Genomic DNA, 27,709 nt, shown 5'->3' on the forward strand with positions numbered 1-27,709 from the left:
CATTATTGTAAAGTTTGCAACGCTAAATTACGTACAACTTACAGATCTGTAATATAGTGCCACATTATAAATATCTTTTCTAGATCAACGTTTTGTATTATTAATCAAAAACTTTCATTTCAAGCTGAAATCAAAATATGTTTGCTAGAATTTTACAATACAAGCTGATATTGAAAATGCAAACCACGTCTTGTTTATTGGTTCAAGAAATCTACAGTTACGATTAAACGATTTCGATCTTGGATGAGTCACGAGACAATCTATGATCTAGTAGTAAATATAGGTATGTGTAATACATATAACTGCATACTTATTACGGTTCTTTGTTACGATTTCCTTAGATGCACGACTGCAAACGCCTCTGCAGCGGTCTTGACACTATGTTTACCCCAACCGCCCAGTACTTTACCCGAGCGCTCTGACAGTGCACGTATCCTCGCGGCCAGTCACCAGCTGCAATATACCTCACTGGAATTTATTGTCACTCAACAGCTTTGGACGAACTCAAAGGATACGAGAATGTTTTCTCCTCGCAACACAATTGGTCACCTGCTAACTCTCACAGGTCCTTCAACATACTTACCACACTATTTTACAATATAAACTTTTATATTACAGGCACTGTGATCTGTACCACATTCTGTGCGATTTATATTTTAATAATTATAACACAAAAGCATCTTTCACAAGCACACGTAAGCACTCAACTTCGAACATCTACTTACTAATTAAGACTAACTATCGAGATATACTCTCACGCTCCAATTGTATCTTACTGAAACTCAATTAGCATTAAAATCGAGTCACGCTATTTAGGCACGGTACATTGAATCGATTTACGCAAAAATGTTGCCCATAACTATCGCTGGTACTTTTCTATCCTTAACCTTAATAAATCGGGCGCATACGACGCATAGTGTAGGGTGTTAGATCGACTGTGATATCTCACTGATTTACACGGTGCGGCGGACCTACGCGCGCTTATTTGGTTTTACTTTTAGGTGAGCGTGCGCGAGCGCAACCACGCACTGGTCTTCCGTTAAGAACGCTCAGTGCAACTACGACACTGGCCGAGAACGAACTTAGAACCTCGAATCGTAGACCGCGTCAAGATCGCGCGCCACAACACCTGTGAACTGTGAACTTGCGGACTTTCTTGTGCCGATTATATTGTGATTGTGTTTTGTTTCGCATATACACGGTAAGTCGTATTTTTTTAATGATGTCAAGTAAATGTAGGTAATATAAACTTTCTTTAGAACAAAATAGCGGTGCGCTCTCTCCTGTGACAGACGAAGAAAGTAGTGATTAGGCGAGCCGGTATCGGCTGATAAATTATTTTAATGTTAAGATGAGTCATATAAATATAGTTTTTATTATAATCCATAGGTAATTAAAAATTTGAGAAGAACATATTCTTATCCATCACACAAAAAGCCTCTCTACAAAAAAAAAATATAGTGTCATTTATCATGCGACATCCTCTCATAATAAAAATGCAACACCAATATTCCCAAAAAAATAAGATATTAAAAAACGAACCAAAGTTATTAAAAAAAAACATATCGGTATGTATTATAATAGATATCATGAACTAAATTTTCTTAGCTCCATAGCTTATACTAAATTTAAAAATTGATAAAATATTCTATTTTTGAAATAAAGAAAAACTAAAATATTTTTGAAATGTCTGTTGTATGTGTAAAAAAAAAAACAAAAAAGCAAACAAGAATTAAAACTTCTTACAATTTAAATTAAAATCAAGAGACAGAAATTCGCGAAAATATTTCAAACCGTTACCGTTAACAAAGCAGTTGCGTTACTTCGTTCGAATTAGCATGAGCTTGTAACAATCGGTAGTCAATGAATTTTTTCCTTCATTTCATAACTTCGATACGGTCCGAACTAAATGTGTAACATCGTTGAGCCATAACCGTTGAAAACTATTAGCAAGTTTCTAGTTTGGGTGAAAATTACCGACTTGTGAAAATTACCCTTTGTGTAAGATCTGGGTCCGCCATAATTAACGTTATAATATGCGTAATTATTTCCAAATTATTAAAAATCTTCATAATAGTTACTTGAATATAATTTACACAATGGAATATTATTGCCATAAAATAAATAAAAAAATAAAAAAAAGTTTTTCTTAAATTATAAAAAAATACATTGGAATAATTTTGCATAAAAATCTCGGTAATTAAACAGGTTAATCTATAATTAGACAAAAACAAAGTGTGTCTAGTTTTCACTTGCTCCGAATGTCCCACGCTTGGAGCTCGATGTTTTACTCAATACAATGATCGCGACCTACAAAACATAGAAATACTCTCACTGTCACGACAACCGAAGAATCGCCTTATGCAACGTGACCAATTACTATTTATTTACACTTTATAAAAAAAACTGTTATTTGTTCCGTTTCCATGGCAACGATTACAAACAAATATTTTTATTTTTATTTCAAAATAAAATATCACAAAAAAAACATCAACATAAATAGGTAGATTTTTTTTGAATTTCTTTCTAAAATCGCTAAAGCCCGCAATAAAATTAAAACAGGTAATACAATTCAAAAACTGACTATATTTTCTTTGTTTGGTTTAATTAGTGATTAATTTAAACGTCTATAAAAAAATTAAGTAATTCTAGAATTTAAATAGCTTTTTACACTTTCGCGATTTTTTTAAATAGGTGATTAGTAATAATATTTTTTTCGCATTCCAATTAGAAATAGTATTAAACAAAATCAAACAAACTTCTGTTTTAATACCTTAAACCATGCCTAAAAACTTATACCATGTTTATTTAGTCGTTCATTTTCTGCTCGCTGACATCGCGCATAAATCATCCACGTAATACGGTGCATGTTCTAAATAATAGACAAACTGCAAACGGCTTACATTACATACCTATTAGTTCAAAAAACTAGTATCTTTATACTTTATACCAGTATGGCATTGCAAATTGTTTAATTACAATTTTATGAATATTTCATACACGAGTTACTACAAAGGCCAGTGACGAAGGTAAAACGTAACTTAGTAAAACAGATTTCTAAACTTCACATGTGCTGTTTAGCAACGATGACACAATTTTTTTGTTTTAATTATTTAATCAGTGAACTAATTGTAGTATATCGAGACCTTGTGTTTTTGGTTGAGTGCGTGCTTAAAGGAGGGTAACTGATTTTCACAATGTTTTTGGTGTACTTTATGTTGTCTTTTGGCAAATCTTTGTTACCTTTGTATGTTGCCAACGTGATATATGAGACGTAACGTTGAAATTGAACTGGTTTTCTATTTTATTGTGCGAGTTATTGTGTAAGTAGAGCAGTGTCGGGTAAACTAAGGATCTGAAGAAAATACGGCAAACGGAAGAGTTAATAACAAAGGGTGCTAGACACTTTTGTATCACTAATTATTATTAATAACAAATATTTGAGTATATCTCAATTAGTATGTATCTAAGGATATATTTTGCCTTTAATAAAAATAAGTGATCGCAGATTTTTGACCTCACCAATTTTAATACAAAAGCCACGAAAAATATTTATCTTGATCCCAAAAATAAAATACGCCTTTGGCCATTGAACTCCTCCCGATACTTGTCTCATAAATGCTAAAAAAGAACAAACAAATTAAGAACGTTTTATCATTCATTTGTTTACCTGTAACTCAAAACCAAAAAAGCTTAGTAAACTCAAAGATGACGAATGGAGCTTACGTTATAATTTTTTCTAAGAACAATAATATAATGGACAAAAAATATACCTACTTTATCATCTATGATAAATTGATGGTTACGATCAATAATTTATTTGAACACGTAACTGGAGATGATCGAACATATTTATAAGTGTCTGATAAATTTGTTATAGGTAGCTTCTACATGCTACTATTATATACATACGTAAGTAACCTGCTCATATTAGTGATATAATCATAGTTTAAGAGAATTATGATTCATGCATATATTTATAGTAACTTTGCATATTACTGTTGAATTAACGTATTAACGTATCATTAGTTTATTGACAAAATAATGAATATGCCCATAATTAAGTATGGCTGGAAGAAAGTAAAAAGCCGCATTACGGCCTTAATTACATAATGAAATTGATCGATATTATTCAAATGTAAATGAATGCATTGTTAAAATTCGTCTTACATGCACTTAAAGTCATTACCAACAACCATTAACTAAGCAATGTAATTCAATTTAAACTTAATTATTTTATTTTATTTTGTTTTATCAAATAAGCTTTTATAAAATTAAGATTATCAATAAAGATTAATGCGTTAAGCAGTTCGTCCAGGACAGGTGTTCGAAAGGAATTTAAATCCTTCTATGGATGTGCATAAACCTTTCTTATAAATATTAAACCAGACTTAAACAAATAGTTCAGAAAGAATTACAGCATTAAATACAGGCAATAGCTGAAACAATGGTAAGTAATTAAAAAACTGTACTAAAAATAAAACAAAAGCAAGCAACGGCCGTTTTACATAAAAGTAGATAAAATTCAGCAACATTTAGCATCGTTGGCATGCAAAAGCCGTTTGAATCCGTTGCGACAGTCGAATCGGATGAAACAGGGGTTTCAACAGCGAATCGATGATCTGTGTGTCCAAACCGATAACACAGATTACGTAGTTCGATAACAATAGGAAATGTTCAAGATTCAGTGACATGTTGCACTACATTTAAACTAGGACAATACACTGTGGCTTCAATTTTGACAGCATCACTGATACCAACCTCTTTGTTAAACTTAAAAAGAAAAAAGTCTGTACGTGATCCGACGACACAGTCACATTCAATTGTTTTCTTTTTTTTCTTTTTGTAATTTAAAAATAGAATGCTAAGAAACAACAACAAACACTGATTCCTTTATTAGAACGATGTTGAGTAAATATTGTGTTAAACGTAACAAAATAATATAAAGAATCCTTTTAAAGGTTCTTCAATAAGTTAAAATTGATCTTAAATAGCACTAGTTTTGATTAGCTTCTGTATTACGGTTCTTTCCGCATAATTATGCCTTCGTTTTGTTTAAGACTATGGTGGAACCAAAATTATGTTCCTCACATCGGAAGCAATCATATTTAAACTGCATTAGCATTGAGATTTAATAAATAGATTTAGACTTAGTAAAAATAAACTCACAACTCTTATATTGTTACTTGGATAGCTCGATATAGCAAATACAGGAATACACAAAAGGACCTACCATATCTTAGAAATCCATCGCATAACAGGGACTTCGCCCACACAGTAAGCGAGTGAAGAACCTCTGCGTGGGTCGTAACTACGTCATTTTAGCAATAATACAATCTTACAGTCCATTATGTGCTGTGTCTTATCAAAGAGGAGCCGAAGAACTGAGATAGCATCTTTTTTTGCAATGTAAGTAACTAGGTGCTTCTTACGGTTTCACCTGCGTTTTGAGGTAACTGCTGCCCTTACCTGAATAAGATACGGCCTGTGTTTCTCAAGGATAATGAATCACCCCAATGGTAATTTTTTTTAAACGTTGCAATAATTCGAGCCGATTCTTTACAAAAACTATGCAATAGCTTAAAAAAGTAAATATACTCTACCTTGACCACTAATCATAACCGCGAGCATCACTGGTTATACTGGAAGGCTACAACGATTTATCAAACCTGTGATGATCCCTCTGGGAAAAAATCTGAAACCTACTCCTGAAACAAAATAACAAAAACCGGCAGAAAAATCTGTTTATAGATTAACAGGTCAATGACATCATCTTTTCTTATCAACAGACTGGAAAAAGACTCAATTATTTAAACATTTCGCATCAAGAAAACAAAAAGGTTGTATATGCGGCAGAATCCGCGGCAACGTTACCCGAGCATACTACTACATACATGGTTACTCAACAGCTTATCCACCAGCCATTAACTAAACTAAACAAACAACGAAGCTATCAAAACATGCCAGTAACAATTATAGCAGATATAACAGTTATTATAACGATTACATATAGTTACGTTACTCGTTCCTCGTTGCATAACCTAAATAAATATGTGTGACAGTGACAAATATGTCTTGAGCTCATCGTTTGTTCTAATTTGTAGAGTTAGAGTACCATCACACTGCAGACTAAATAGTCGGCCGATAGTTGCCATTTTTTTTTTCTATATATATATATATACTGACTAAATACCTGATCTTTGTAATGTGCGTAGAACCATTCATTTTCATTATAATTTATGAACCCAAACAATCTATCGGCCGGTTTGCAGTGTGAAGGTACTCTTAGTGTTACAGTTAGCTTAATAACTACGAATATAAATAACTATTGTACACTTTTAAGAAATAATTTAAAAGGTATACTCCAAATAATCACTTTGAAACTCTTGGGAAACAGGAAAATGTTTTTCCTGATTCTAAACAGATAATGAGTAAAACCTTTTTGTACCTATTTCCTACAGGCTCTTAAAATATGGCTAATGGCGCTTTCGAAGTAATTTTGTATTTTTACCTTTTATATTTGTGACTTTGAGAGTATTTTTAGAAGGAAATAATTTTGGTATTCCGTGGAAACTTGAAGTTATTAACACAGTTAGTACGTGGCATGTTAATCTATAGTCAAAAATATTAAGGAAAAGCTTAAAATTCACTGACTGTTATGGTGTGCAAATTGAGGACAGGTCAATAACGGTGTGCTTTACCAAAATTTAATTGATATGAGTTATTGATTCAATGACACAATTATAACGATTAAGTGGAAAAACAAAACTAGGTTATTATATTACAAGGCAAACGTTATTTTTGCGTTATTTGTACGTTTGTTTAATTTTTAAACAAAAAAAAACTTGGGCAAGTCTTCTTCTTTCTCCTGCCCTGTTCCACAACATGGGCAAGTATTACACATTTTTTAAGTCACCATCATCTTCCTAGGTTTTCCCAAATCTGTTGGGTTTTGGTACCAGTATTTTATAAATAGCGATTGTTTATCGACCTTTTTTCAAGGTTTTTTTTTTCATTCAACCGTTCTCCCTACCTTTTAAAAATAAGGAATGAATAAATAAATAATGAATTTACTACTACCGTACTGATGTACGGTAGTAGTAAATTCATTATTTATTTTTACTACTACCGTACATCAACACCATTCTACCAACACTACTAAGCCATCATCAGACATCGGAATCTATCCACCGACAGCCGAAGATTCGTACCGGTATGTGAAAGTAGCAATCATAACATATTCACGGCACGCGAGAATATGGGACCGGTAGATCACGTAGCGGACTGACGCAACTAATTATACATAACGCCTCAATAGACGGATCGACCTGGCGATCGACAAAGCGAAGCGAAAGTCACACGTAATACTTAGCACACGCGATTCTTTTTGAAGCTTAAGAATCGGTGTTTTGTTTGGGATTAGAGTTCTGTTTTAGACAATAGGCTGGAAAGAAAGAAATGTGTAAACGATACTTAAAAATAAATGTAGTGTGTAATCAAATGACACAAAACAAAAAGTGACGGCTATATTTTTAAGTGAAAATGTGTATTTCGGCTAAATCTTAATCTTTAATCACTTGCACTGCTTATTTCTGGTAATCAATAAATGATTTGTATTTATAACAAAGCTGTAGATATATTGGTAAATACATTTTCCATTTCATTACAACTCAAGATAAATAAATAAAAGAAAATGTCAACCAGCGTGCACCGCATTGCACCGTATTTATTTACCAAACAAATTAATATTCAGACAAGCTTTGCAAATCGAACTTCCATTTTAATATAGTTCTTGGTACAGTTTCGATAGAACATTTCTTGTTATGTAAATAAGGGCAGCGAAACAAGATCTGAATGAAATAAAAGTACCTACATCTCTTGCATCCAATTATGTAGTTTGTTTATAGAGTAATTGTTTTAATCTTTTTATAACGCAGTTAAACAGAGGAGAAACAAAAATTGTTGGGGACACTCGTCGCTGTTAGCGTTGACATAAATTGTATAATGTCCTCGAGGACGCTGAGGTACGGGTTGAGGGAGTCAATGCACCCACAACGAAGTTCAGTGCTCCTCTCAAGATATTCTAGACACGTGCTGAATGTTAAAACTTATATATCGCGTAAATGTATTGACAGTTGAGGTTTTACCGAACAACTTTTGAATTCACTCCAGAAATATATTTGGAATTGGAGTTCTAAAGACGAATCGGGGCCAAGCAAGCACTCCGACCATATATTTTTCCCATATTCAACTCGTTGAAAATTTTCGTTTCGAAAATATTTGTCATAAATGTTTGTCACTTTACTTTTGTGTGACTGTACTTATTATTATCAACTAGAGTGTGTTAAGAGCAGAGTTGGAACACGAAGAGGGAAAACATTATTGACATATTTCTCCAACCAAGCGAAAGAATACCTACACGCTACTGAAATAACACACAACTAAAGTGTTTAGTGTCTGGTTTTAGGGACCAAGGTTATTTAACTCTGAGGCTTTTTGCGTGCCAAGTGACGTAACCAGTGAACTCATCGCGGGAGCAAAAACGCTGTTAGTAACACTACCTGCCAATAATGTGTTTCACATAATCCCTTTATAGTTTAGAAGTCAAATGAACCCTTAAAAGCAATACGTGCTCTTAGGCGATGGACCAGAAACTTTGCAAGTTTCTTAGGACTATTTCGCCTCAAGCCGTACGAACACACTTCGTGTTTTGATATTACTTTGTGAACCCTTCAAGGCTAAAAGGCTTAGGCTGTACAACTACATGTATAATATACCTAATCCTATTTAAAGTATTTTAAACACGTGTATTAGCATGCGTATACAATAACCAAGATCTTTAAAGGCAAGGACAGCGAAGGTCTAAACCGTTTAATCTGCAGTTACTACCGTTCCAGTAATAACTAAATGAAGATATAATCTGTAGTCTCGTCATAAACCGGCAATATTATTAGCTGTAAGTCACTTATAAGGCGCAAGGCTGGTGTTCTATGCGTGTATAAAGAAGGAACGAGGTCCAAAGTCGGTCAAGTCGACGGATGCATTCCTCAGTTGCTCTTGACATTCCACCTTGGTAAAATAGCTACATAATAGCGTGGACAAAAAGTGTGTGTACGTAATAGGTGAGTACTTTAAGGGCACTGTAGGTCACGGAGCTCATCGATCATGTATGTTGAAGAAGATGCAGCATGTGTGTCATACGTGTGCTGATTAGCTAACTGCAAGTGCATTGCGTTATTCCTTGACAGGGATGGCAGCAAATTGGCAGAGTTTAGCTGGCGGATATCAATGAAATACTAAATAACATCCTACTTATATTTTATGCCTAATTTCTGGAATGCGAAGTTGTAGGAACAATAGGTACTTATTCGTCTTGAGATATTTAGCTTACCTATTTTATGAATAGTGGTCTTGACATCAAAGACAGCGGTCAGTTTGGTACAAAAATACTAAGAATTTTAATGTCTGTGTACTTAACTTCTTTATGGAGTGTGTAATGTGAAGATCTTTATTTCTTAAATTCATATAATTCTGGGATAATACCATGTTTGTCTTGTTAAATATGAGCTTGCACATAAAAGTTTATTATAATGTTAGCAACTTAAAATGTCATACAATCCGCGGGGATCTAAAGTAAACAATGTAGTTTTAAGTATAACGGATTATATTTACACCTACCATAACGAGGTGTAACACCTATTAATAATTATTTATATGGCATTTTTGCACTTGAGGATATGACAAAATTAAGTTGACATTTTTTCAACAATTAAAAGGCTGTATTCCTTTATTTTCTAATACTATTAACTTAAATAAAAACGTATAAAAAACATGAGTATTATTAGGCATTGAAATACTCCTCCCCATCAAATTCCTTCGGGAACCCGTTTGAAGGAGACTGGGTGCATTACCACATTGTATGGTAATGCTAATTCTTTGTTCGAAGAAAATCTCAAAATTCTGTCTTTCTCAACTTCCCTATCGTAAAACTAGGTGGAAACTAAATAATATATCTTCATAATACAGCCTATTATATTAAGAGACGACCAGTAGACTCGAGAGTATTACATCATATCCGATACTGAGATATGTACGTAAATAAATATTTATTATGATTAGTATGATTGCAACACTATATTAAATTGAATAAATGATGTGTTTATCGTCCTACTAACTAATAGAGCGATTGCTTTTTGTTTATCTCAGCTTTGACAATACTTAAAATCGTGTTGCTTTTTAGGGTTCCGTACCCAAAGGGTAAAACGGGACCCTATTGTTTTCGCTCCTCTGTCCGTCCGTCCGTCTATCACCATCTGAACCTTGATAGTTAGAGAGTTTCACAGATGATGTATTTTCTTTGCCGCTATAACAACAAATACTGAAAACTAGAATACAATAAATATTTTCGGGGGCTCTCAAACAACAAACGTAATTCTTCTGCTCATTTTCTAAATAATGGTACGGAACCCTTCGCGTGCGATTCCGACTCGCACTTGGTCAGGTTTTTATAAGACCATACAATACACCTAAGAAGATTCATTGTACCTCTATGATGTCATATGGGTAGTATAGCGAATATATGTCAAAACAATTGACAACTACCAGTAGGTACCCACTTATCACGGAGGAAGGAATTTTGTTCTCCTTGCTACACGATGACACCTCAAACCACGCGGCAATAATTTTGGCAAGCCACCTAATCTGCTATGGTAAAAGCGGAAGTGTAATACACAGATTATCAGATTATCTAAACGGATTGAATTTACACATCTTTTATTATAATTCTTATATTAATAACAGCAATAAGAACATCTTCGCTACACGCAAGTTTATCCACGCAACATCTATGGTATAACAAGATGCAGTTATCTTGCATATTCACGATTGCCTTCATAAGTCATGTGAGGACACTCCGGAGAAATCTAGCCGGAGTTTGCGACTGGGGAACGATCGTGTAAAAGACTTAAGCTCATCGGTCGTAAGTTCGGTATGATGTACAATTTCACTACGGAGTGCTAAGACCATTTGCACAGTTTGAGAAGGTCGATTTGAAACCAACACGATTAAATAATATTTTGATTAATAAATAATTCGATCAATAAATAATACTGTATTCTACTTATTTGTAATATAAAAACTTACTAAATCATCGAGTTTCAATTCGGAGTAACCTGGAGAAATATAAATAACATTTTAAGTTCTAGTTATTGTTTACAGTACTGTCTGCTGATTTGTTTATTTGTAACAATTCGCGTCTGTATCGAAAATGTTAATATCTGCCCGGAGTAAAATACAACTTCTAGTCTAAGTAAATTTAAGCAAACCATAAAGTTGTCTTAATTTAGGACAAATATTTTGATTCCAAAAGCGGCAAACCGCAAGTCTGAGAATATAAGATACGCTAAATTATGAACATTTTCATTCATATTACAGTAAGAATAGTTGCTCACACAAACGGATTAACAGAATTGGCGTGGATGTAGTTCGGAATGGGTAACCCGACTTAACCTAACGAACCTCTAGGTCGTCTAGGAGTCAAACGTTTGCCTTCGCGATTTATAGGGGTTAAAGTTTCTCACTTTCTCAAAAGATTTATACAGTTTCGATGTCCATAGAATTCTCTATTACACTTTATTAGAAAGTTTCGTTCTTTCGTTAACTTCTATTATTTTGTAAAGTAAGTCTAACGAAGTTCGCAGCGAGAGTCGGTTCGCGTTCATTGACATTTCAGATTAACGAACACAATATCCACTTTCCATAATGTTTTAATGTGGCAATGATATTTTAATCAAAAGGCGTGGTAAATTGATTAGTTATAACCCGATTGCCGACACTTTACAATACTACTGGTATTTATGATAGCTGTAGGTATTATATTATTACGCATTTTCTCAGTCTGACGGATACTTCCTCCATAAAATATCTATTGACATAACGAGTAAACAGAAAGGCACAAGGGCTGATTACCATGCGAACCTAGTTCGGCGATTATTTATGTTTAGCATAAAAGCACTAAAATTATTCGCCCAAACTCCACCTCAATTACCTACCAAGGAATTTGGAACGAGGTAGGTACGGTTTGGATCATTATTTCTATAACGATTACGCCGAATAATACATAATCGGTGTTTAGTTAATCGATATAATTATAGGCTTAGCACCTTTTTATCTGCGTTTTCGTCGTGTTTCTTTTTTGGCGGAAAGGCAATCGTCGGTAACAATGATGACGTAAGGCGAAGGGAATCTTTGGCAACCAGTTTTTAAGAAGTGAGGTGGGTATACGCGGCTTAGGTACTAAATAAAACAGCAAGAGTGCATTCACTCCAGTATTGGGATACTTGAACATACTTATTTTTTTTGCAAATAAGTAAGGTTCGTTGGTCGGATAAGAATAAATATCTTATATCTTCTTTTTGGTGGGATCGTTGGGACATGACTCCAAAATGAAATAAGTACATATGCCCATATTCTTAACATGTAAACAAACAGGTAATCAAAGGAATATTTTACAATCGAAAACAACTGAAAACGTCAACACCACTAAACAATTACATTGCCAAACTGATTACAAAATCGCAGCATCACAGTTGCGTATTACAACAATGATTAAAAACCAGAGCATCCTATCATGGTAAATTATCTATTACACCTATAAAAAAGATCGTAAATCGTAGATTTAGGCATTAAATCGGTAACTAAAAACCAGTTTCTGGTCTAAAAGCGACAGACAAGCTTTAGCCAACAATTGCAAACAGCAACGAATCAATTTAAATTGTGCAAATCCATCCATCAAGTGGGTCGCAATCAATTACGTTAATGCAATTAAAACATTAATTCAATTAATAATTAATTGACTAAAATGTACTGTGATTGAGGATCAGCATGTGATAATGTGTTTTTAACTCATCATGTATGAATTAAATATACACTGCCGCTGTGATTAATCGGATCCAAACTGAAAATTATGTATAGTTTATGTACGTCAAAGATACTTCCTTATACCTATAAAATAATAATGTAGCTATGTCTATCTAGGATTTTTTTCCTTCATAGGAATAAAGCTTTCCAAGAGTAAAATTAAATTAGAGCCTATTAAATAAATACTTCACTTCTACATCTTTAAAAAATACATACCAATTGATGTAATTCGCTGCAGCCCTAATGCGTTACAAAAAGTCAGACATGGATATCAGTCAGACCTACTAACTTATTCATTCTAGGTACGTAAAATAATTTATTTATTTTTATTAGCCAGTAAGAACACCTCCAAAGATGGTTAACAATTATTCATTATTATATTAAGATACCGTCCGATAGTTTGCCCGCAAGGCATAATCATCTCATCAAAGTCGCACCAATTAATGAGTCTCACAAAAATCAATTCATCAAAGCAGGTTATTGTTATGCTATCAAACGATGAGCTAACCAATTATGTTCTATTACAGTGTTTATAAATGCGTGCGTAACGCATTATTAACACGTTAGACGAAGTAAATATCACGATATAGTAATTTTCTAACTCAAATCTATTTTAGTAACAAAAAATAAACGCCCTTCAGCCTACGCGCACACTGCAAATTAAACAGTCGGCCAACGGTTGAAAAAGAAATGAAAATCGTGAATTCAATCAGTTTTCGGTCGGTATGATACCGGACAAATACCTGATCGTTGTTACATATGTACTCCCATTCATCTTCATACTGATTGATGAGCCCAAACAAAAATATCGGCCGACTAAAGAGTTTACAGTGTGTGAGTACTCTTAGCTGTACTTACAAATAAAAAAATAAAAAGCCCTTTGTACGTAAACTAACTTCACGTAAAATGCAACGTGAAATACATTGTAAGAGAAATCGCGTGCACCCCGTGCCTTACATTGCCATTCTTTACGCGGAACATTAACATAAATAAACGTTTTTAACAAGCGCAGCAAAGCGACGCTCACATTAGCTCGACGCATTCAATGAACGGGTTGTTCCCACACGATAATTCTGTTCGGGACCCGCTGATGTTCATGTCGCCCTACTATTTGATTTATCTTGTCATATTCAGATAGGACACCTCTTTTGACACGTTACTTGACATCTGTCAAAAAAATGCCGATAAAATTTTATCGACACTATTTGAGTATACAAACCTCCCCACTCAGAGACATTTAATGATTACTTAAGTCGCTCCTTAGTGACAGAATGTCATACAAATCCTTCACTAAGGAATGGCTTAAGTAATCATTAAATGTCTCTGAGTGGGGAAGTTAATATTAGAACTAAATGCTAATTCAATTATGATTTACTGGTAAAACTAAGCGCAATGAAATATGCAATATTGTGTCAGTAAAAGAATTTCTCCATATAAATTCGAATAAATTCTGCCAGCTTCCAGTAGAAAAGTTATGCAACAAATAGCCAAACTAAATAATATGCAAAACAACACTTTATTATTTTATGAAAGCTATGAGAAATACGAAGGTTTTGCCATTATTTTATAACTCACATGAATAGTTATTACGACGAGCTTTCTTTCTAAACCCCTCATTAGTGACCATAGCCTTGGGTTGTCTGTTATTACGTAGAGAAAAGCTTGTCCTATGCCGCATTATAATTAAATGCCGTCTATGGCGTAACGCGACTTATTAAAATATGTTTTAAATAAAAATACTGTCCACTGTCACTACTGAACTGAAATTGAAATTTAACTATTTATTCTCGGAGAGCGACTTATCCACTTGGCCACCACGACTTCCACTTGGCCACCACGACATCCACTAAGCCACCACGACTTCCACTAGGCCACCAAGAAAGACATCTTGAACAAAAATAAAAATAAATCGTAATTGTATTCAATTGCCAGTGATCACTGAGTCGTTCAATGCACTTCATGCCTATTTGGATACAAAAGCACAGTTATCTAGCAATATTGTGTAACAGTAAATACCAACACTTGTACAATTTTTACGCTAACATTACATGAACACTTAAAAAAGTATGAAAAAATGGTTATGGCTAAGTCTCGCCTGAATAGTGATTAAGATGCAAATAAAGATTATGTGTGAAACCCTAAGCGTTGTGACAACTGGTTTTCAACTAAAATTCGCAATAAAGCAATAAAAAAATGTTTATCTTGAAGTAGAATCTTACTAGACTTACAAATTATGACTATTTGGGGAAACTATGAGAAACAACATATTTTTCGACTATATACTTCCTTTGTACTCATAATAAAATTTTATTGAAACCTTAAATTAATTTCCTGCTTCATATTACTTGCTGAAGAGTCTAAACGTCTCAAAATTATAATTTAAATTAAAAACTGCCAAACTAATTTAAGGAAATTGAGTAGCGTCGGAGCCATCTTGATATCCTAGTAACGAGGCGACTAATTGAAAATTTACAAGGAGCCAACAGTTTAGCAAAATGTTCCAAGCTCCTCATGCATTTTACAAAAATAATATATCATGATGGTCTAAAACCTTTATTAATTTATTATGATGCTCGTTATTTGGAAAGTTTTATTGAAACGGACGCTATTTGTAATATTTATAAATAATATCAGCAATAGGCTTAAGCAATGATAAATCACGATCAATGAAGAAATGACCACAAAATTTATATCCCCATAAAATGGTTACCATCAAACCGCCAAACTCGCTCAAACATTAAATCAATATCATTTCTACTATTACAGTGAATTACAGCATGTTTACACAACAAACCTCACTAATTGATGCTCATCGTGATGGCTCTTCATAAAATTAACTCAGCCCATACAATTTGCTTACATATGACGTGTTACCTAATAACAAATCGTAACTCCGTCTGCTAGTATACACCTTCGTGAGTAACGTGACTCATCAATATCGTTTAGCGTCGAATTTGTATATAAAGTGGACATTACGCATGTAATTATATTAGTAGTAAATTAGTTTGAATGATATTAGGTAGTTTATGGAGCTACAGTTCATTCTTCGATGGAAATTATCGGGTGTAAATCACTCTTTAGATTTCGATCCATAATTACACATAAACTTTTGATACAATATGAGTGTGCTCAATAGAGTTGCTTGAAATGAGGTTAACAGCGATGCAAATATACGTCTTTACGAATTAATAAACATTCTTATTAGCATACTTCGCAAAAAACCTTCCTTGTAAAAAGAACGAAAATCTGACTTAAAACAGCTATTTCCCACCAGCCAAACCTGAAGGAATTTGTCATACGCCTACTTTCGTGGACCAACAAAAAACTTAAGAGCGAGCCTTCAATAGCTCTTCCCCGCGACATCGTCCGACCGCATTTCTTTTATTTTTGAAGTTCCTCATTAAAAAGCTGTACTTTTTAGTCTGGACACAGCCAGTGAAAGTTTCTCATCTCTCTCGACGTCGGAAAAAATATACAAAAATACTAAAAAGTCTTGATTGCGATTCCGCAATTAATCTACTGGCAGAAAATTGGCTACGCCTGCCGTCGAGTACGTACTCAAGTAATATCTACAGTTAATTTATAGGGAAATATAATTTGTTATTTGGTTAAGTGAAGAGCAAACTGACCTACATTTCAATGGGATTTTCCCCTTGAAATTATGCTTTAGTTTTGTTAAATCAACTCGCCTATCCTACGCAATTCATTATTGTAAATTTATTAACGACAAATGTTTACTTTTAAAATAAATCTCTTTACATCGGCCGAAATCGTAAAGATGATAAATCATATAATTTAATTTATGTTCTATTCATGCAAATAGCACAAGGGTCTTTGACCGAGCTCGAACATTAAAATTAAATAAATTAAAAGCTTCTAACGATGAAATAAGAGGAAAATCGACGTGTAAACTAAGTGAAGACTTGAAGGTTGAAGCCATAACCCGACTCCCTTCAATTAATTTGATCAAAGTCAACAGAATCACGTTTTCCGATAAAGAAAAATTGTTTGTTGAAACACGAAGTTCAAGAGTGTTTTTGCATGTTTATATTAATTAAATTGATAGTATATGAATATAAAAAGAAGCCGTAACTACCTCCGTACTTCCTCTGCAATTTTTCGATTCTGTCAACTCTCGCAAACAAACCATGACTCCTAGCGAAACTCTAACGAGGTGTCGTACCATTCAATTACTACACAAAGACAGGATACAATAAAGACTTCAAGTAACACATTTATCGTGTAATAATACATGCATACACTAACTAGTCCCTCAGCAGTCGCCATCAATATTATAGGCAATTGCAAATACGCGCGACTGAACAGGTTTTGCGCAGAAGGATTTATTCTACACAGAATCTATGTCAAGATCAAGGAGTAAAAACGGGTTTGTTAGTCACCGTACTATGTTTACTTACAGACGTCACTGACCTACAAAAATGCACATAAGATGGACAACGTATCATAAACATTCATTATAATTTGCATAACTTTCGAAATCGTTGTTCAAACCCATTTGATAGTTGGCTATCGGACTGCAGAGTGAATTAACATGTATGTAGGTTTTTGTGTTTATAGTTGGAATAAAATTCAACATCACGTTTCGAACATTGATTCGCGAAACAAAAACTATAAACAAAAACTGAACACGGTAGTCAACTATTTATTAACGCCAACGTATACGTAACACGTCTAGACATATCTTTGTACGGAATTTATCGGTAAAGATGTAATCAAGAAGATAAATTCCCTAAGTCTTTCTTAAACAAAGAGAGCTTCATCTAAAATACAAAAGGCATATTCGAGAACCGACTATCGGAATAACTTACAAATTGCGTCCAATTTGTACAGCGGATAACACAAAATAATGGCGAGTCGATAGTCGATACCTAGTAAAGTTCGAGACTTAATCTCGAGTCGAGATTACTGGGAGCCAGCGAACTATCTTGTACATACGGACAAACAGAACGACACACAAATCACATAAACATACTCCATCTTTTTGGTTATTTTTTGAACATGCACTAATTGGTAGGTCAGCCTACTGACGTCAATTGCTAAGAATTAATTAATTTACAAAAAAGAAACGAAATTAATTGAGACTTACTTCACTAAAATGTTCCACACAGCATATGCTTAACTCAAATCACGACAAAATCTTAGAGTATACAAAACTTTCCAAGTTTTCCTTTGTCGGTATACTTAACTCTTGCACCGTGTGTACACACGACATAGTCTGTCCATTCCGTTACTTAACAAGTTCGACGGTTGGACCTGAACCATGCAGTTTTATACTAGAACAAAATGAGCCAGAAGCACCTCCACTATAACTTTTAAATTTGATGAACAGCAACTTTAATACTTTGATATTGTGAGAATATTTTTCACTCGATGCACTTTACTCTGTTGTGGCACGGTTTATGAGTTCGCGTGCTCCGTGAAGATATTTCGTTCCGTTAAAACGATTAAAGTTTAATTGAATGAACAATATTACCCTGGTTTTGATACAATGTATGCTTGTGGCGTAACTGTGTGGCTTAATCGCTTATCAAGGCCCTTTGGTAATTGATACATAGTTAATTGATGATAATTGAAAGAAACAAATGAAAATCAAACTTGTTTTATGTTATTTTAAGAAATAAAAAGAGAGATCCAATTTCGAAAACTTGTTTCAACATTGAAATAATAATAACAAGAAATCTAACATACGGTTTCTTATGAATACAAATAGAGTAATTCGTAGCCGTCCCCAGTGCAACGCTGTATATTTTCTGAGTGCAATATTTTCAACGTTCCGTCTGTGAATGTTACGTCAAAAACTTCGATTGTTTGTGTAAAATCGAAGAAGGGAAAAAATATACATATTATGAATACAGAGTCAAAACTAAAATAAAACATTCGTATCTTACTATTATCAAAAGTAATCAATAGTAGGTACTACTGCTGCACAGAAACATAGGTCAGGTAGTGATTTAGATAAGTTAACTAATCTCACTATTGTTTTTAGTAATGTTTTAATTACAGTACATTAGAGTTGCCTTTACTTAGAGAACATCAGTTATTTCACAGAACAAACTTCGTCTTATTTTACCGACATTCTGTTAAAAAAAATTGACTCTAATGAAGTACAAATATAATCACAACTGCTCTTAAGATGAATGCGTTGCGTTAAGACCAGCGCGTGCGCACGCGACTCGTCCAGTTCCGGAGTCCGCGACTTTCCAGTGAAAGCGACAAACGCTTCACGGAACACGCCTTTAGGGAATTTATCCAATACTCATCTGTGTTTATAATTACTGGGGTAATGACGTTAATGATATGAGTATGAATGCATAAAAAAACGAATTTTAATCGTGTTACTCTACGTAAATGATTTTTGAATTTTCTGACTTAGCTACTGCCCTAAATGCATACTTCATCTATTGGATCTTCATATGTGACTTGCAATAAGTTATATTACTTCTTTATACTACCTATCACTTTTGTTAGATTAGGTAAATTTACGACAGTGGTAACAAAGCTGAAATATAATTTAATTTAATTATGATTTTCTCTGTCTCTTAAAAGGTTCATTGTTCAGTACTTTTACTTCTAACATAAGCAAACGTATCACCTGCTACAATTTATAATACAAAATTCAAAAGATCAATCTCTAAAAGAAGCTTCTACTACATAAAATTTCAGCTATTTATAATAACAAGCAAATTGTTTGGAAACACTCGATACGATCAAGGAGCTTGTGGGCGACTCTCACTGAATCAATATTCAATACAAGTTACATACACTTGTATAATACTCGCTTGCATATGCGTCATTTAAGGAAAATGAAGAAGATGCCTCAAGGTTTTGGACGTTTTTGAACTTCAAAAACGGTTACTTACTCATACATTTTACAACTGTCAAGAAGGTTATCTTTTTGCGCGTATTTTTGCTAAACACTAACCTTAAAATTTTATTTTATTTTATCACTAGCTATTCACTAGTATCAAAATATTGTTATCTATAGATATTGCAGCTTCCCAACACAGATTGATAGAAAAAATAGTAGTTTCGGAGCGTTTAGAGTACAAACCAAATCAACAAAAAATGTTTCATATTTATATCGTTACTTATGATTAGAATGTTTATTTTACCTGCAGAACAAGGAAATTGGTGTAGGTACCTATATCTAGACTACATACCTAGATCTAAGAGCAAACACCATAACGATGTTGAATGCTCATGCGCAAGCATGTTACATGTGATGCGCTACTTGCATGTGATTGGTGATTTCTTACCTCACTGATTTTATTGTTTGAGATAAAGCTAGTTTACAAAACAAGACTATCAAATTAAATAACTATAGTTATACTATACCTATGCTTATATTATACTTATTTTCTCTAGATAAGTAGATCTTTAATTTGTTTATATGCACTTCAGCTTCAAGACAAAAAGGTGTAATAAACTATTAGTATACATACTAGGATTACGATCTACTTTGGAACCTTATATACATTTTAACACCTTCTGAATGAACTACATATTAATCTTTCCTTGCTTTTGTTTCAGGTAAGCTTTACATACACATCAATAGATGCATGCAGCGATATCCCAAAACAATTACTACAAAACAGGTAACGGAAAACATCGTTTGAAAACTTGTATGGTATAATGTGGCTACTTTCTCTAAAACAAGGCTTGAATTCCATCAGCGGCTATATTTTCGCCTTATGGTTCTTACAATAATATCGATCGATATTTTGAAAACTGTTGTATTAGGCAGTAAGACGGTTCTCTTCCGTTAAACATCTTACCAAATCTAAAGGTAAACCCAGCTTACACTTGTATACTAAGCAATTTAAAACTACAGCCTTCCTCGAAAATACTAAACAACAATCTAGTTATCTGAACCGGTCAGTGTTCCATCTAAAACGGCATATTTCACCCGAACTCCAAGTGATTAACTGGAATGGTTCCACTCTAAGGAGGCGAGCCCGATCTCCAAACACACCCGAACTAAGGTAATTATAGACCGGCTGCTTGGCACGTCACGTCGTACTTACAGCCGGACTGAACTAGATTTTCCTTACAACTACGTTGTTTTGGCAAGCCTTTCTCGTAATAAAGACTAGCTGTTTTAATGAACAGTCTGCTACAGCATTTTATGATGAAGAGAATTTCAATTAACATGCCAGTTTATGTTGGCTACTTGTAATTACATATTAAACGTTGTCAAAGTAATATGAGTAGCTCCTTACATGGGTATCGTCACTACATCTCCCAGTATATAAACAAAAGGACAATCGCTTGTAATTGGTTGAGCGCAGGAAACTTATTTAAGTCCGTATCTTAAGTCTCGATCAAAACAAAAAGCGGGTTTGGAACGTCGCGAGAGTCCCAGTGCGTCGTGAACTTAATCAGCCGCTTTCAAAGTGCACTCGAGGTCCGTGCGAGCTCTTAGCTGGATGTTTCTGCCTCGTAACCGAGTTGATTAAAACTGGCAGCCGGGACGAAGCAAACTGGCCACTTATTTCAACAAACCACCCCTTTTAGCAGCTGCAACACGTCTATTAAGTTTTGTTTTCGTATTAGCCATGTTTGAGCCGTTTAATCTTTTTCTTTTTGGCCAGTGTTTACACTGGGAGCGCCACAAATGTGGTGTAAACTGGTCTTTCTGTACTTTATAAAGGTGGCGTTCAAATAGAGGTACTGGCTGGTTTCGAGTAAAAGGACTAATTTCAATTAATTTTAAAGCAATATGCTCTCTATTTAATGTGACGGCGAACAAATAACACAACAATAAATAATAATTATGTAAAAAAGCAATTAAATAATCTAAGTGCTTTAAAACTCCAGTTAGTTCTCAGTTTGAATATAAACCAGAATAATATTATAATATTAAATTCGTACATAATGGTATTTTTGTGTAATGCTAATACATGATAAAATTATGTTCATTAACGTAAATAGGCACATGTTGTTAACTATTACTAAAAAAGCAATTAAATAATCTAAGTGCTTTAAAACTCCAGTTAGTTCTCAGTTTGAATATAAACCAGAATAATATTATAATATTAAATTCGTACATAATGGTATTTTTGTGTAATGCTAATACATGATAAAATTATGTTCATTAACGTAAATAGGCACATGTTGTTAACTCTCTTCTACGTTGCCGTGCCCTACAGGGTCCATACTGTACTATATTATTATGTAACACCTTTTAAACATATGGAGTGCAATAAACGTATTGAGTATTGAGTATTGAGTATTAAATATACCTAAAAGATAGTGCTTATTATTATACTTAATAAATTCAAAATTGACTATAAATGCACTGAACGGATACCAATCACTCATAAAATATTATTGAAATGAAATAAAATGATATTATTAACACTTGTTGCATAATAAACTTTTTCAATATTCATAGAAACAACACGACCATTCGAATAGTCTGGGAGTTCACTTCTAAATTTCCTGATATTTTTTCAATAAAATTAAAAAGAAAATGTGAACGTTCGGAAAGGATGGCAGAGGATACGATAGATATTCTGTTTAATTCTGTCAAAATATTATCTCTGTTAATTGGAACTATAGAAAAACTGCAAACCAAAACCATTCAATAATAAAAAAAACTATATTTATTTATGTATAAAAATCGCACTTTCTCTACGTAATTAATGAGTAAAAATACTCTATTCATAAACTCGGTATCCCCTAATTGAAAACCATTCTATACTTACATATAAAATATATACGTATGTATATCATGCCTAACAGAAGCTAGTAATCAATAAATTATTGATTGCATATTATCAATCACGCAGTGCAGAAGCCAGTTTAATTATTTTGACAACCGTTATTATTGCTCGTAGAAAAAAAAACGATATTTAATGCTCACGAAAGCAGAAGTAATCGCTTTAAAATTATATATTTAGACGGTCGTAATTTATCTCTTTTAGAGTTCCCGCATACTGCAAACTAAAGAGTCGGGCGACAGTTGGCCCGATGGTCATTTTTTTATAAAGAAAATCTTCCCCGTGTGAGAGGAGGCCTGTGCCTAGCAGTGGGACGATAAAAAGGCTGTAACAGAAAGAAAATCTTGATTCCGAACAATTTTTTCAGTCGTTGTCATCCTCCGAGCCTTTTCCCAACTATGTGATACCGGATAAATACTCTTTCTTTGTAATGTGCTTAAATCCATTCCTTTTCATACTTATTTATGAGCCCAAACAAAGTATCGGGCGACTAAAAGTTTGTAGTGTGCGCATACTCTTAGTATAATAGTTATTGATAGGATTATGACTGGTAAAACCAATCAATCATCTAGGTTGCTACTCTCTCTTTTAATGTTAACTACACGACAGAAATTAATGGGCACTTTTATAATAAAATGAATTTTATTCGGCTATTATAGTCAGTCTGTGCATAATTGAAGAAAAATATTTATTACTTGTCTTTAAATATTAGCATAATATATAATAATATTTCGCGTTTTATGTTTTGTATATGTTTAATTTAAATATCATTGTGATAAGATAAGGTACCAAAAGTATGGCAAATATTTTGTCCTAACATTTGTTAGCACAAAATATGCCAAATAAGTGTGCAGCATTTGTTAAGAAGTTGATTCAAATCATGAAAACTATTACTTTACTGTTAATATTATGTTCCTTGAAATCATAAAACACTTAATAATGCTAGAATATAATATTGGAATTATGTTAAATTATATTACCACAAGATTACTCGAAACCCATAAAAAACACTTAAACAAATAAAATTATTTGATTACGCTTGACAAAAACCATATAATCCTTAATGGTTCCTTGACCCAAATGCTTAATACGAATCCTTTGTATATTGTGAGTAGTTTGCGAACACCATACTTATTGTTTTTTATGTTGATTAAGGTGCATTACCAATATTATGCCTACTTAGGTCTAAGTGCAGCAATTGTGAAGTCATTGGAGGCAATAGTCCAATAAAGGGCAGGATTCATTAGAACGGGCTGTTGCAGTCGTAAAATAAATTTATTAAATTGGTGATTTCATTTCCTGGCGGGTAACAGAAAATAGGATTTGTTTATTGTATTTCATTGGCTAGGTAATAAAACAAACTGTTGACTGACCCTAGTTTTCATTTTTTTTAACATGATATTTATTTTTTCATGGATATTTTAGTCAGTAGGTCTGGAAATTACACATATTCTACATATAGAATTCTAATTATGAGTTTTTAGATTTTTTTTTAATCATCATCATCAGCCTATCGCAGTCCACTGCTGGACATAGGCCAAGTGCACGCCACTGAGATCGATTTTTTTTAAATATTGTAAAATAATTAATAATTAAAAAATCATATAGCAACCAAGGCTCCCGTACTACAAACCAACCGTCACATCCTGTAGGCACAACCCGTTAACATTTCAAGTCAAGGAATATTCCAAAGCGTTATACAGTTATACAATAATTGCGCTACTGATTACTCAGTACTGATGCAAATCACGGCAATGACACTTGCGTAACTTGCGTTAATAGTTGCATAGTAAAGCGAATCGAGCGATCCGAGCGAATTGATCTAGATCGCTCGCTCTAGTGGAAAAGAGTTCAACGCACGCGCTGCGCGGGCGCACGCATCGTGGTTCTCAATTAGCTTTCGTACCTACATTCCTGGAGTGTTAGTGTGTGATTTGAAGTATTGTTATTATTTTTGTGTAGGAATAGTAGAGGCCCGTCCTATGTGTTTTTGGGTAAAGAAATACACACAGGTATACATATATTAACATGACTCTTGTAGGTACATCGGTAGAAATGACATGAAAATCGGTTCAGAATTTTTTGAGTATCAGCAAAAAAAGAAAGATCGATAATAATATTATGGTAAAGAACTTGGTTTTGCACTATGTGTTGATAAAACAAGTACCTACATAAAACTACAAGTAAGGTGTAATATTTTGAATAAAAATAAGATAAACAATTTATTTTATTGTTATTACTTATCCTTAATAGCTACAACTACTAGGTCAATTCAATTACACTATGAATTTACATGAATACAAATTGTCCAATGAATTGCTCATCAATGACATACAAGTAGTTATTCTTAAAATAAACTCTTTGTAAATAAATGATAAAACAAAAAACCCGTGGACAAAGGAAAATAATATTTTCCAGGATTTAAGTAATTTAAAAAATATGCTTTTTTCATATATGAACTTGGCTTGGCTTGGATCACCCAAAGACAGACTGACACTACTGGCAGGAAACGCCTAAGGCTTTCGTTTGCCGTTGTACATTGAGCAAACAGTATTTAATCAAATAAAGAAAAAACTATAACTTCTGCCTGCTTCTTTGAGGCATATATCAAAAACCTACCACCCGTGAGCAAAACGAAACGATCCTTTTTTTTATAGGAGTTGGGCATTAGCTTTAAGTACTATGAGTCTGGCATTACTTGTGCACATAAGTATTACCTACTTATATAGAGTATAAAAAACCATGATACGAGTCCACGTATGACGTAACCGGAACCGAATGCTCTCGTAAGTCGTAATGCAGGCGATCAGGTATGAAGTTGGCGTTAGATAAACAGTGTCACTTGCAGCTCTCTCCGATTAGTGGTCGCAGCTTTCTTCCGTAAGAAGACGTATCTTATTTTAAGTATTGCGTATAATAATACCCTCATGTTACCTATAGCTACCTACTGCAAAAAAGATGATAGTCGATGCTGAATATGATGCGTAATATACCTAAGAAAAAAAATGTCTTTGTCTTAGCTTCATGTTAAAATGTTTACTTACTATGTTTACTAATATTATAAAATGTGAAAGTGCCATTATTTGATGTGCTTTTATGCTAAAACTGCTGAATAGATCGAGACTATAACTGCCTGGAGATAGAAGTTTAGAAATGGCATTAGGCCACTTTATTTATGGGATAAATTCTTTCACTTTTAGAACTGACTGTCATAGAAGGAATGCCCATGTGCATTTTTATTTACGTAATATGAGAAATGACAATATAACATTATTACGAGTATGTTATTAATGTTCGAAGTACCGAGCACACACACATATCATACCTTACGCAAGAGTTTAGATATCTAAGGAGCATGGGAATGTCCATAACCAGCTACCTCGTTCACGATATCACTTCCTATGGCGGATCACACACGAACCAACACGCTTCAATGTAGGTAATGGATGATTTGGGTTTAGTTCAGTTGAAAACTAGGATTAAAAAAGAAAGTTGTTAAGTAGTAGACCAACTTTTAAACAAGAAAATAAGTTGGTCTATTTATTTCCCTGGCACGCTAAAATCAATTTAAATAAATTTTGGTATAGAAATAAGTGATGTCATAGAAAATAGAGACGCTTATTATATATGCAATTTTTTTTCTTTCTACGGCACTTAGGTCCTATTAGATACAAATATGGTCGCGGGCGAAATTTAAGTATTAAATGACTATGCAAATAAATTATATCATAAAAATTGCGTCATATAACCCACCGAAAACGCATGCATTGATAGCCATTTGTTTCTGATTGCATCAGTGTCGCTTCACATCACACGTGTTATTGTGTGATCCACCAATGAAACCACATTGAAAGTGACTAACTAATTACATTAGGAAGAGCTGCATAACATGCAATAATGTTATTGTAATCATTAATAAGCTTGTCGAACGTAATGATAATTGTTGAACTCACGCTATGAACTCTTGTATTAAATTCCACATAACTGTTATATGTTGTCTAATTAATAGGCGAATGTTTCAAACGTTTATATCTGTCTCTAATTGCACACTGCAGACTAAACAGTCGGCCAACAATTGACTTGATCGTTAGCAATTTCTTTTGAAAGAATATCTTTATTGTAATCGAAGTTTTCAGTCGTTCTGATACTGGTCAAATACCTGATCGTTGTTATGTGCGTGAGTGCATGCCTGATGTATTCCCATACATCTCCATAGTTATCAAGTGCCCGATCAAACCGTCGGCCGACTAAAAATTTTGCAGTCTGCGGGACTCTAATAGGCGAATGTTTTAAACGTTTAAATCGAAAGCATTAGTTAAACGATTTATAAATGTATTGCGATTGACAGCTAGTTAAACATTAGGACCAATAAAGCAGGTAAATGACAGTTAATGCTTAGGGTATAGCATGTTTTTAAGTTGTTATATTTTTTGTGACAAGACCCTTTTCCTATTTTGTAAATTGCTTAATCTGTCTAAGTTTAGAATACGGCTATGCAATGTAGACCGATAGGTACCGAGACTATTTCTGTACATAGAGCACTTATACGTATTGTATTTCGGAAATTATTCTCGTTTTTTTGGCAGAAAGTCAATTTGAAAGAAGGACATTAGTGCAAACTTTTTGCATGACTTCAATCTGTGGTTTACATACAAAAAAGGCAGGAACACAAATAATTCAGAAAAAATGTCAAGGTCGTCCTAATTTTGAAAGTAAACCTACAGTTTTCAGTTGCAACTACAATGACATTCGACCTTGAAAATTTTAGTCTTGTTTCCGCCACCTACAGCTGTCTATCTTTTGCGTCTATGTTATCTCTTCACTATATTCATCTTATGGGTTCACATTCATTATGCACAAGAATGTTATATACAGTTTAGAACCATGCAGATAACTCCAATTGTTGAATAAGTTTCCAGACGAATAGTTTATAAAATTGCAGTTAAACCTACATATGAATATGTATAAAATTTGCAACTTAAAAAATGTGCGAATACTAAATAATAAATCTCGTACAAACTATGATTATCTTGCAGACATTATAAAAA

The 27,709-nt window shown here is 33.6% G+C and overlaps 1 protein-coding gene across 4 annotated transcripts in view; it reads left to right on the forward strand.

Moving 5' to 3' along the window:
• Nucleotides 1-404: 404 nt before the first annotated feature.
• LOC110371808 (uncharacterized) overlaps nucleotides 405-27,709 on the forward strand; it is a 115,178-nt gene continuing 87,873 nt past the window's right edge. Inside the window, exons 1-2 of one of the 4 annotated variants that reach the window (XM_021328204.3) lie at nucleotides 405-565; nucleotides 1,002-1,201. The gene's annotated coding sequence lies outside the window, so the exon portion shown is untranslated. Of the gene's footprint in view, nucleotides 566-949; nucleotides 1,202-27,709 lie in introns of those variants that run through there. The other 3 variants (XM_021328205.3, XM_021328207.3, XM_021328206.3) reach the window with 3 other exon arrangements.

The sequence above is a fragment of the Helicoverpa armigera genome, chromosome 10 (genome assembly GCF_030705265.1).
Source record: "Helicoverpa armigera isolate CAAS_96S chromosome 10, ASM3070526v1, whole genome shotgun sequence".
Lineage (NCBI taxonomy): Eukaryota > Metazoa > Arthropoda > Insecta > Lepidoptera > Noctuidae > Helicoverpa > Helicoverpa armigera.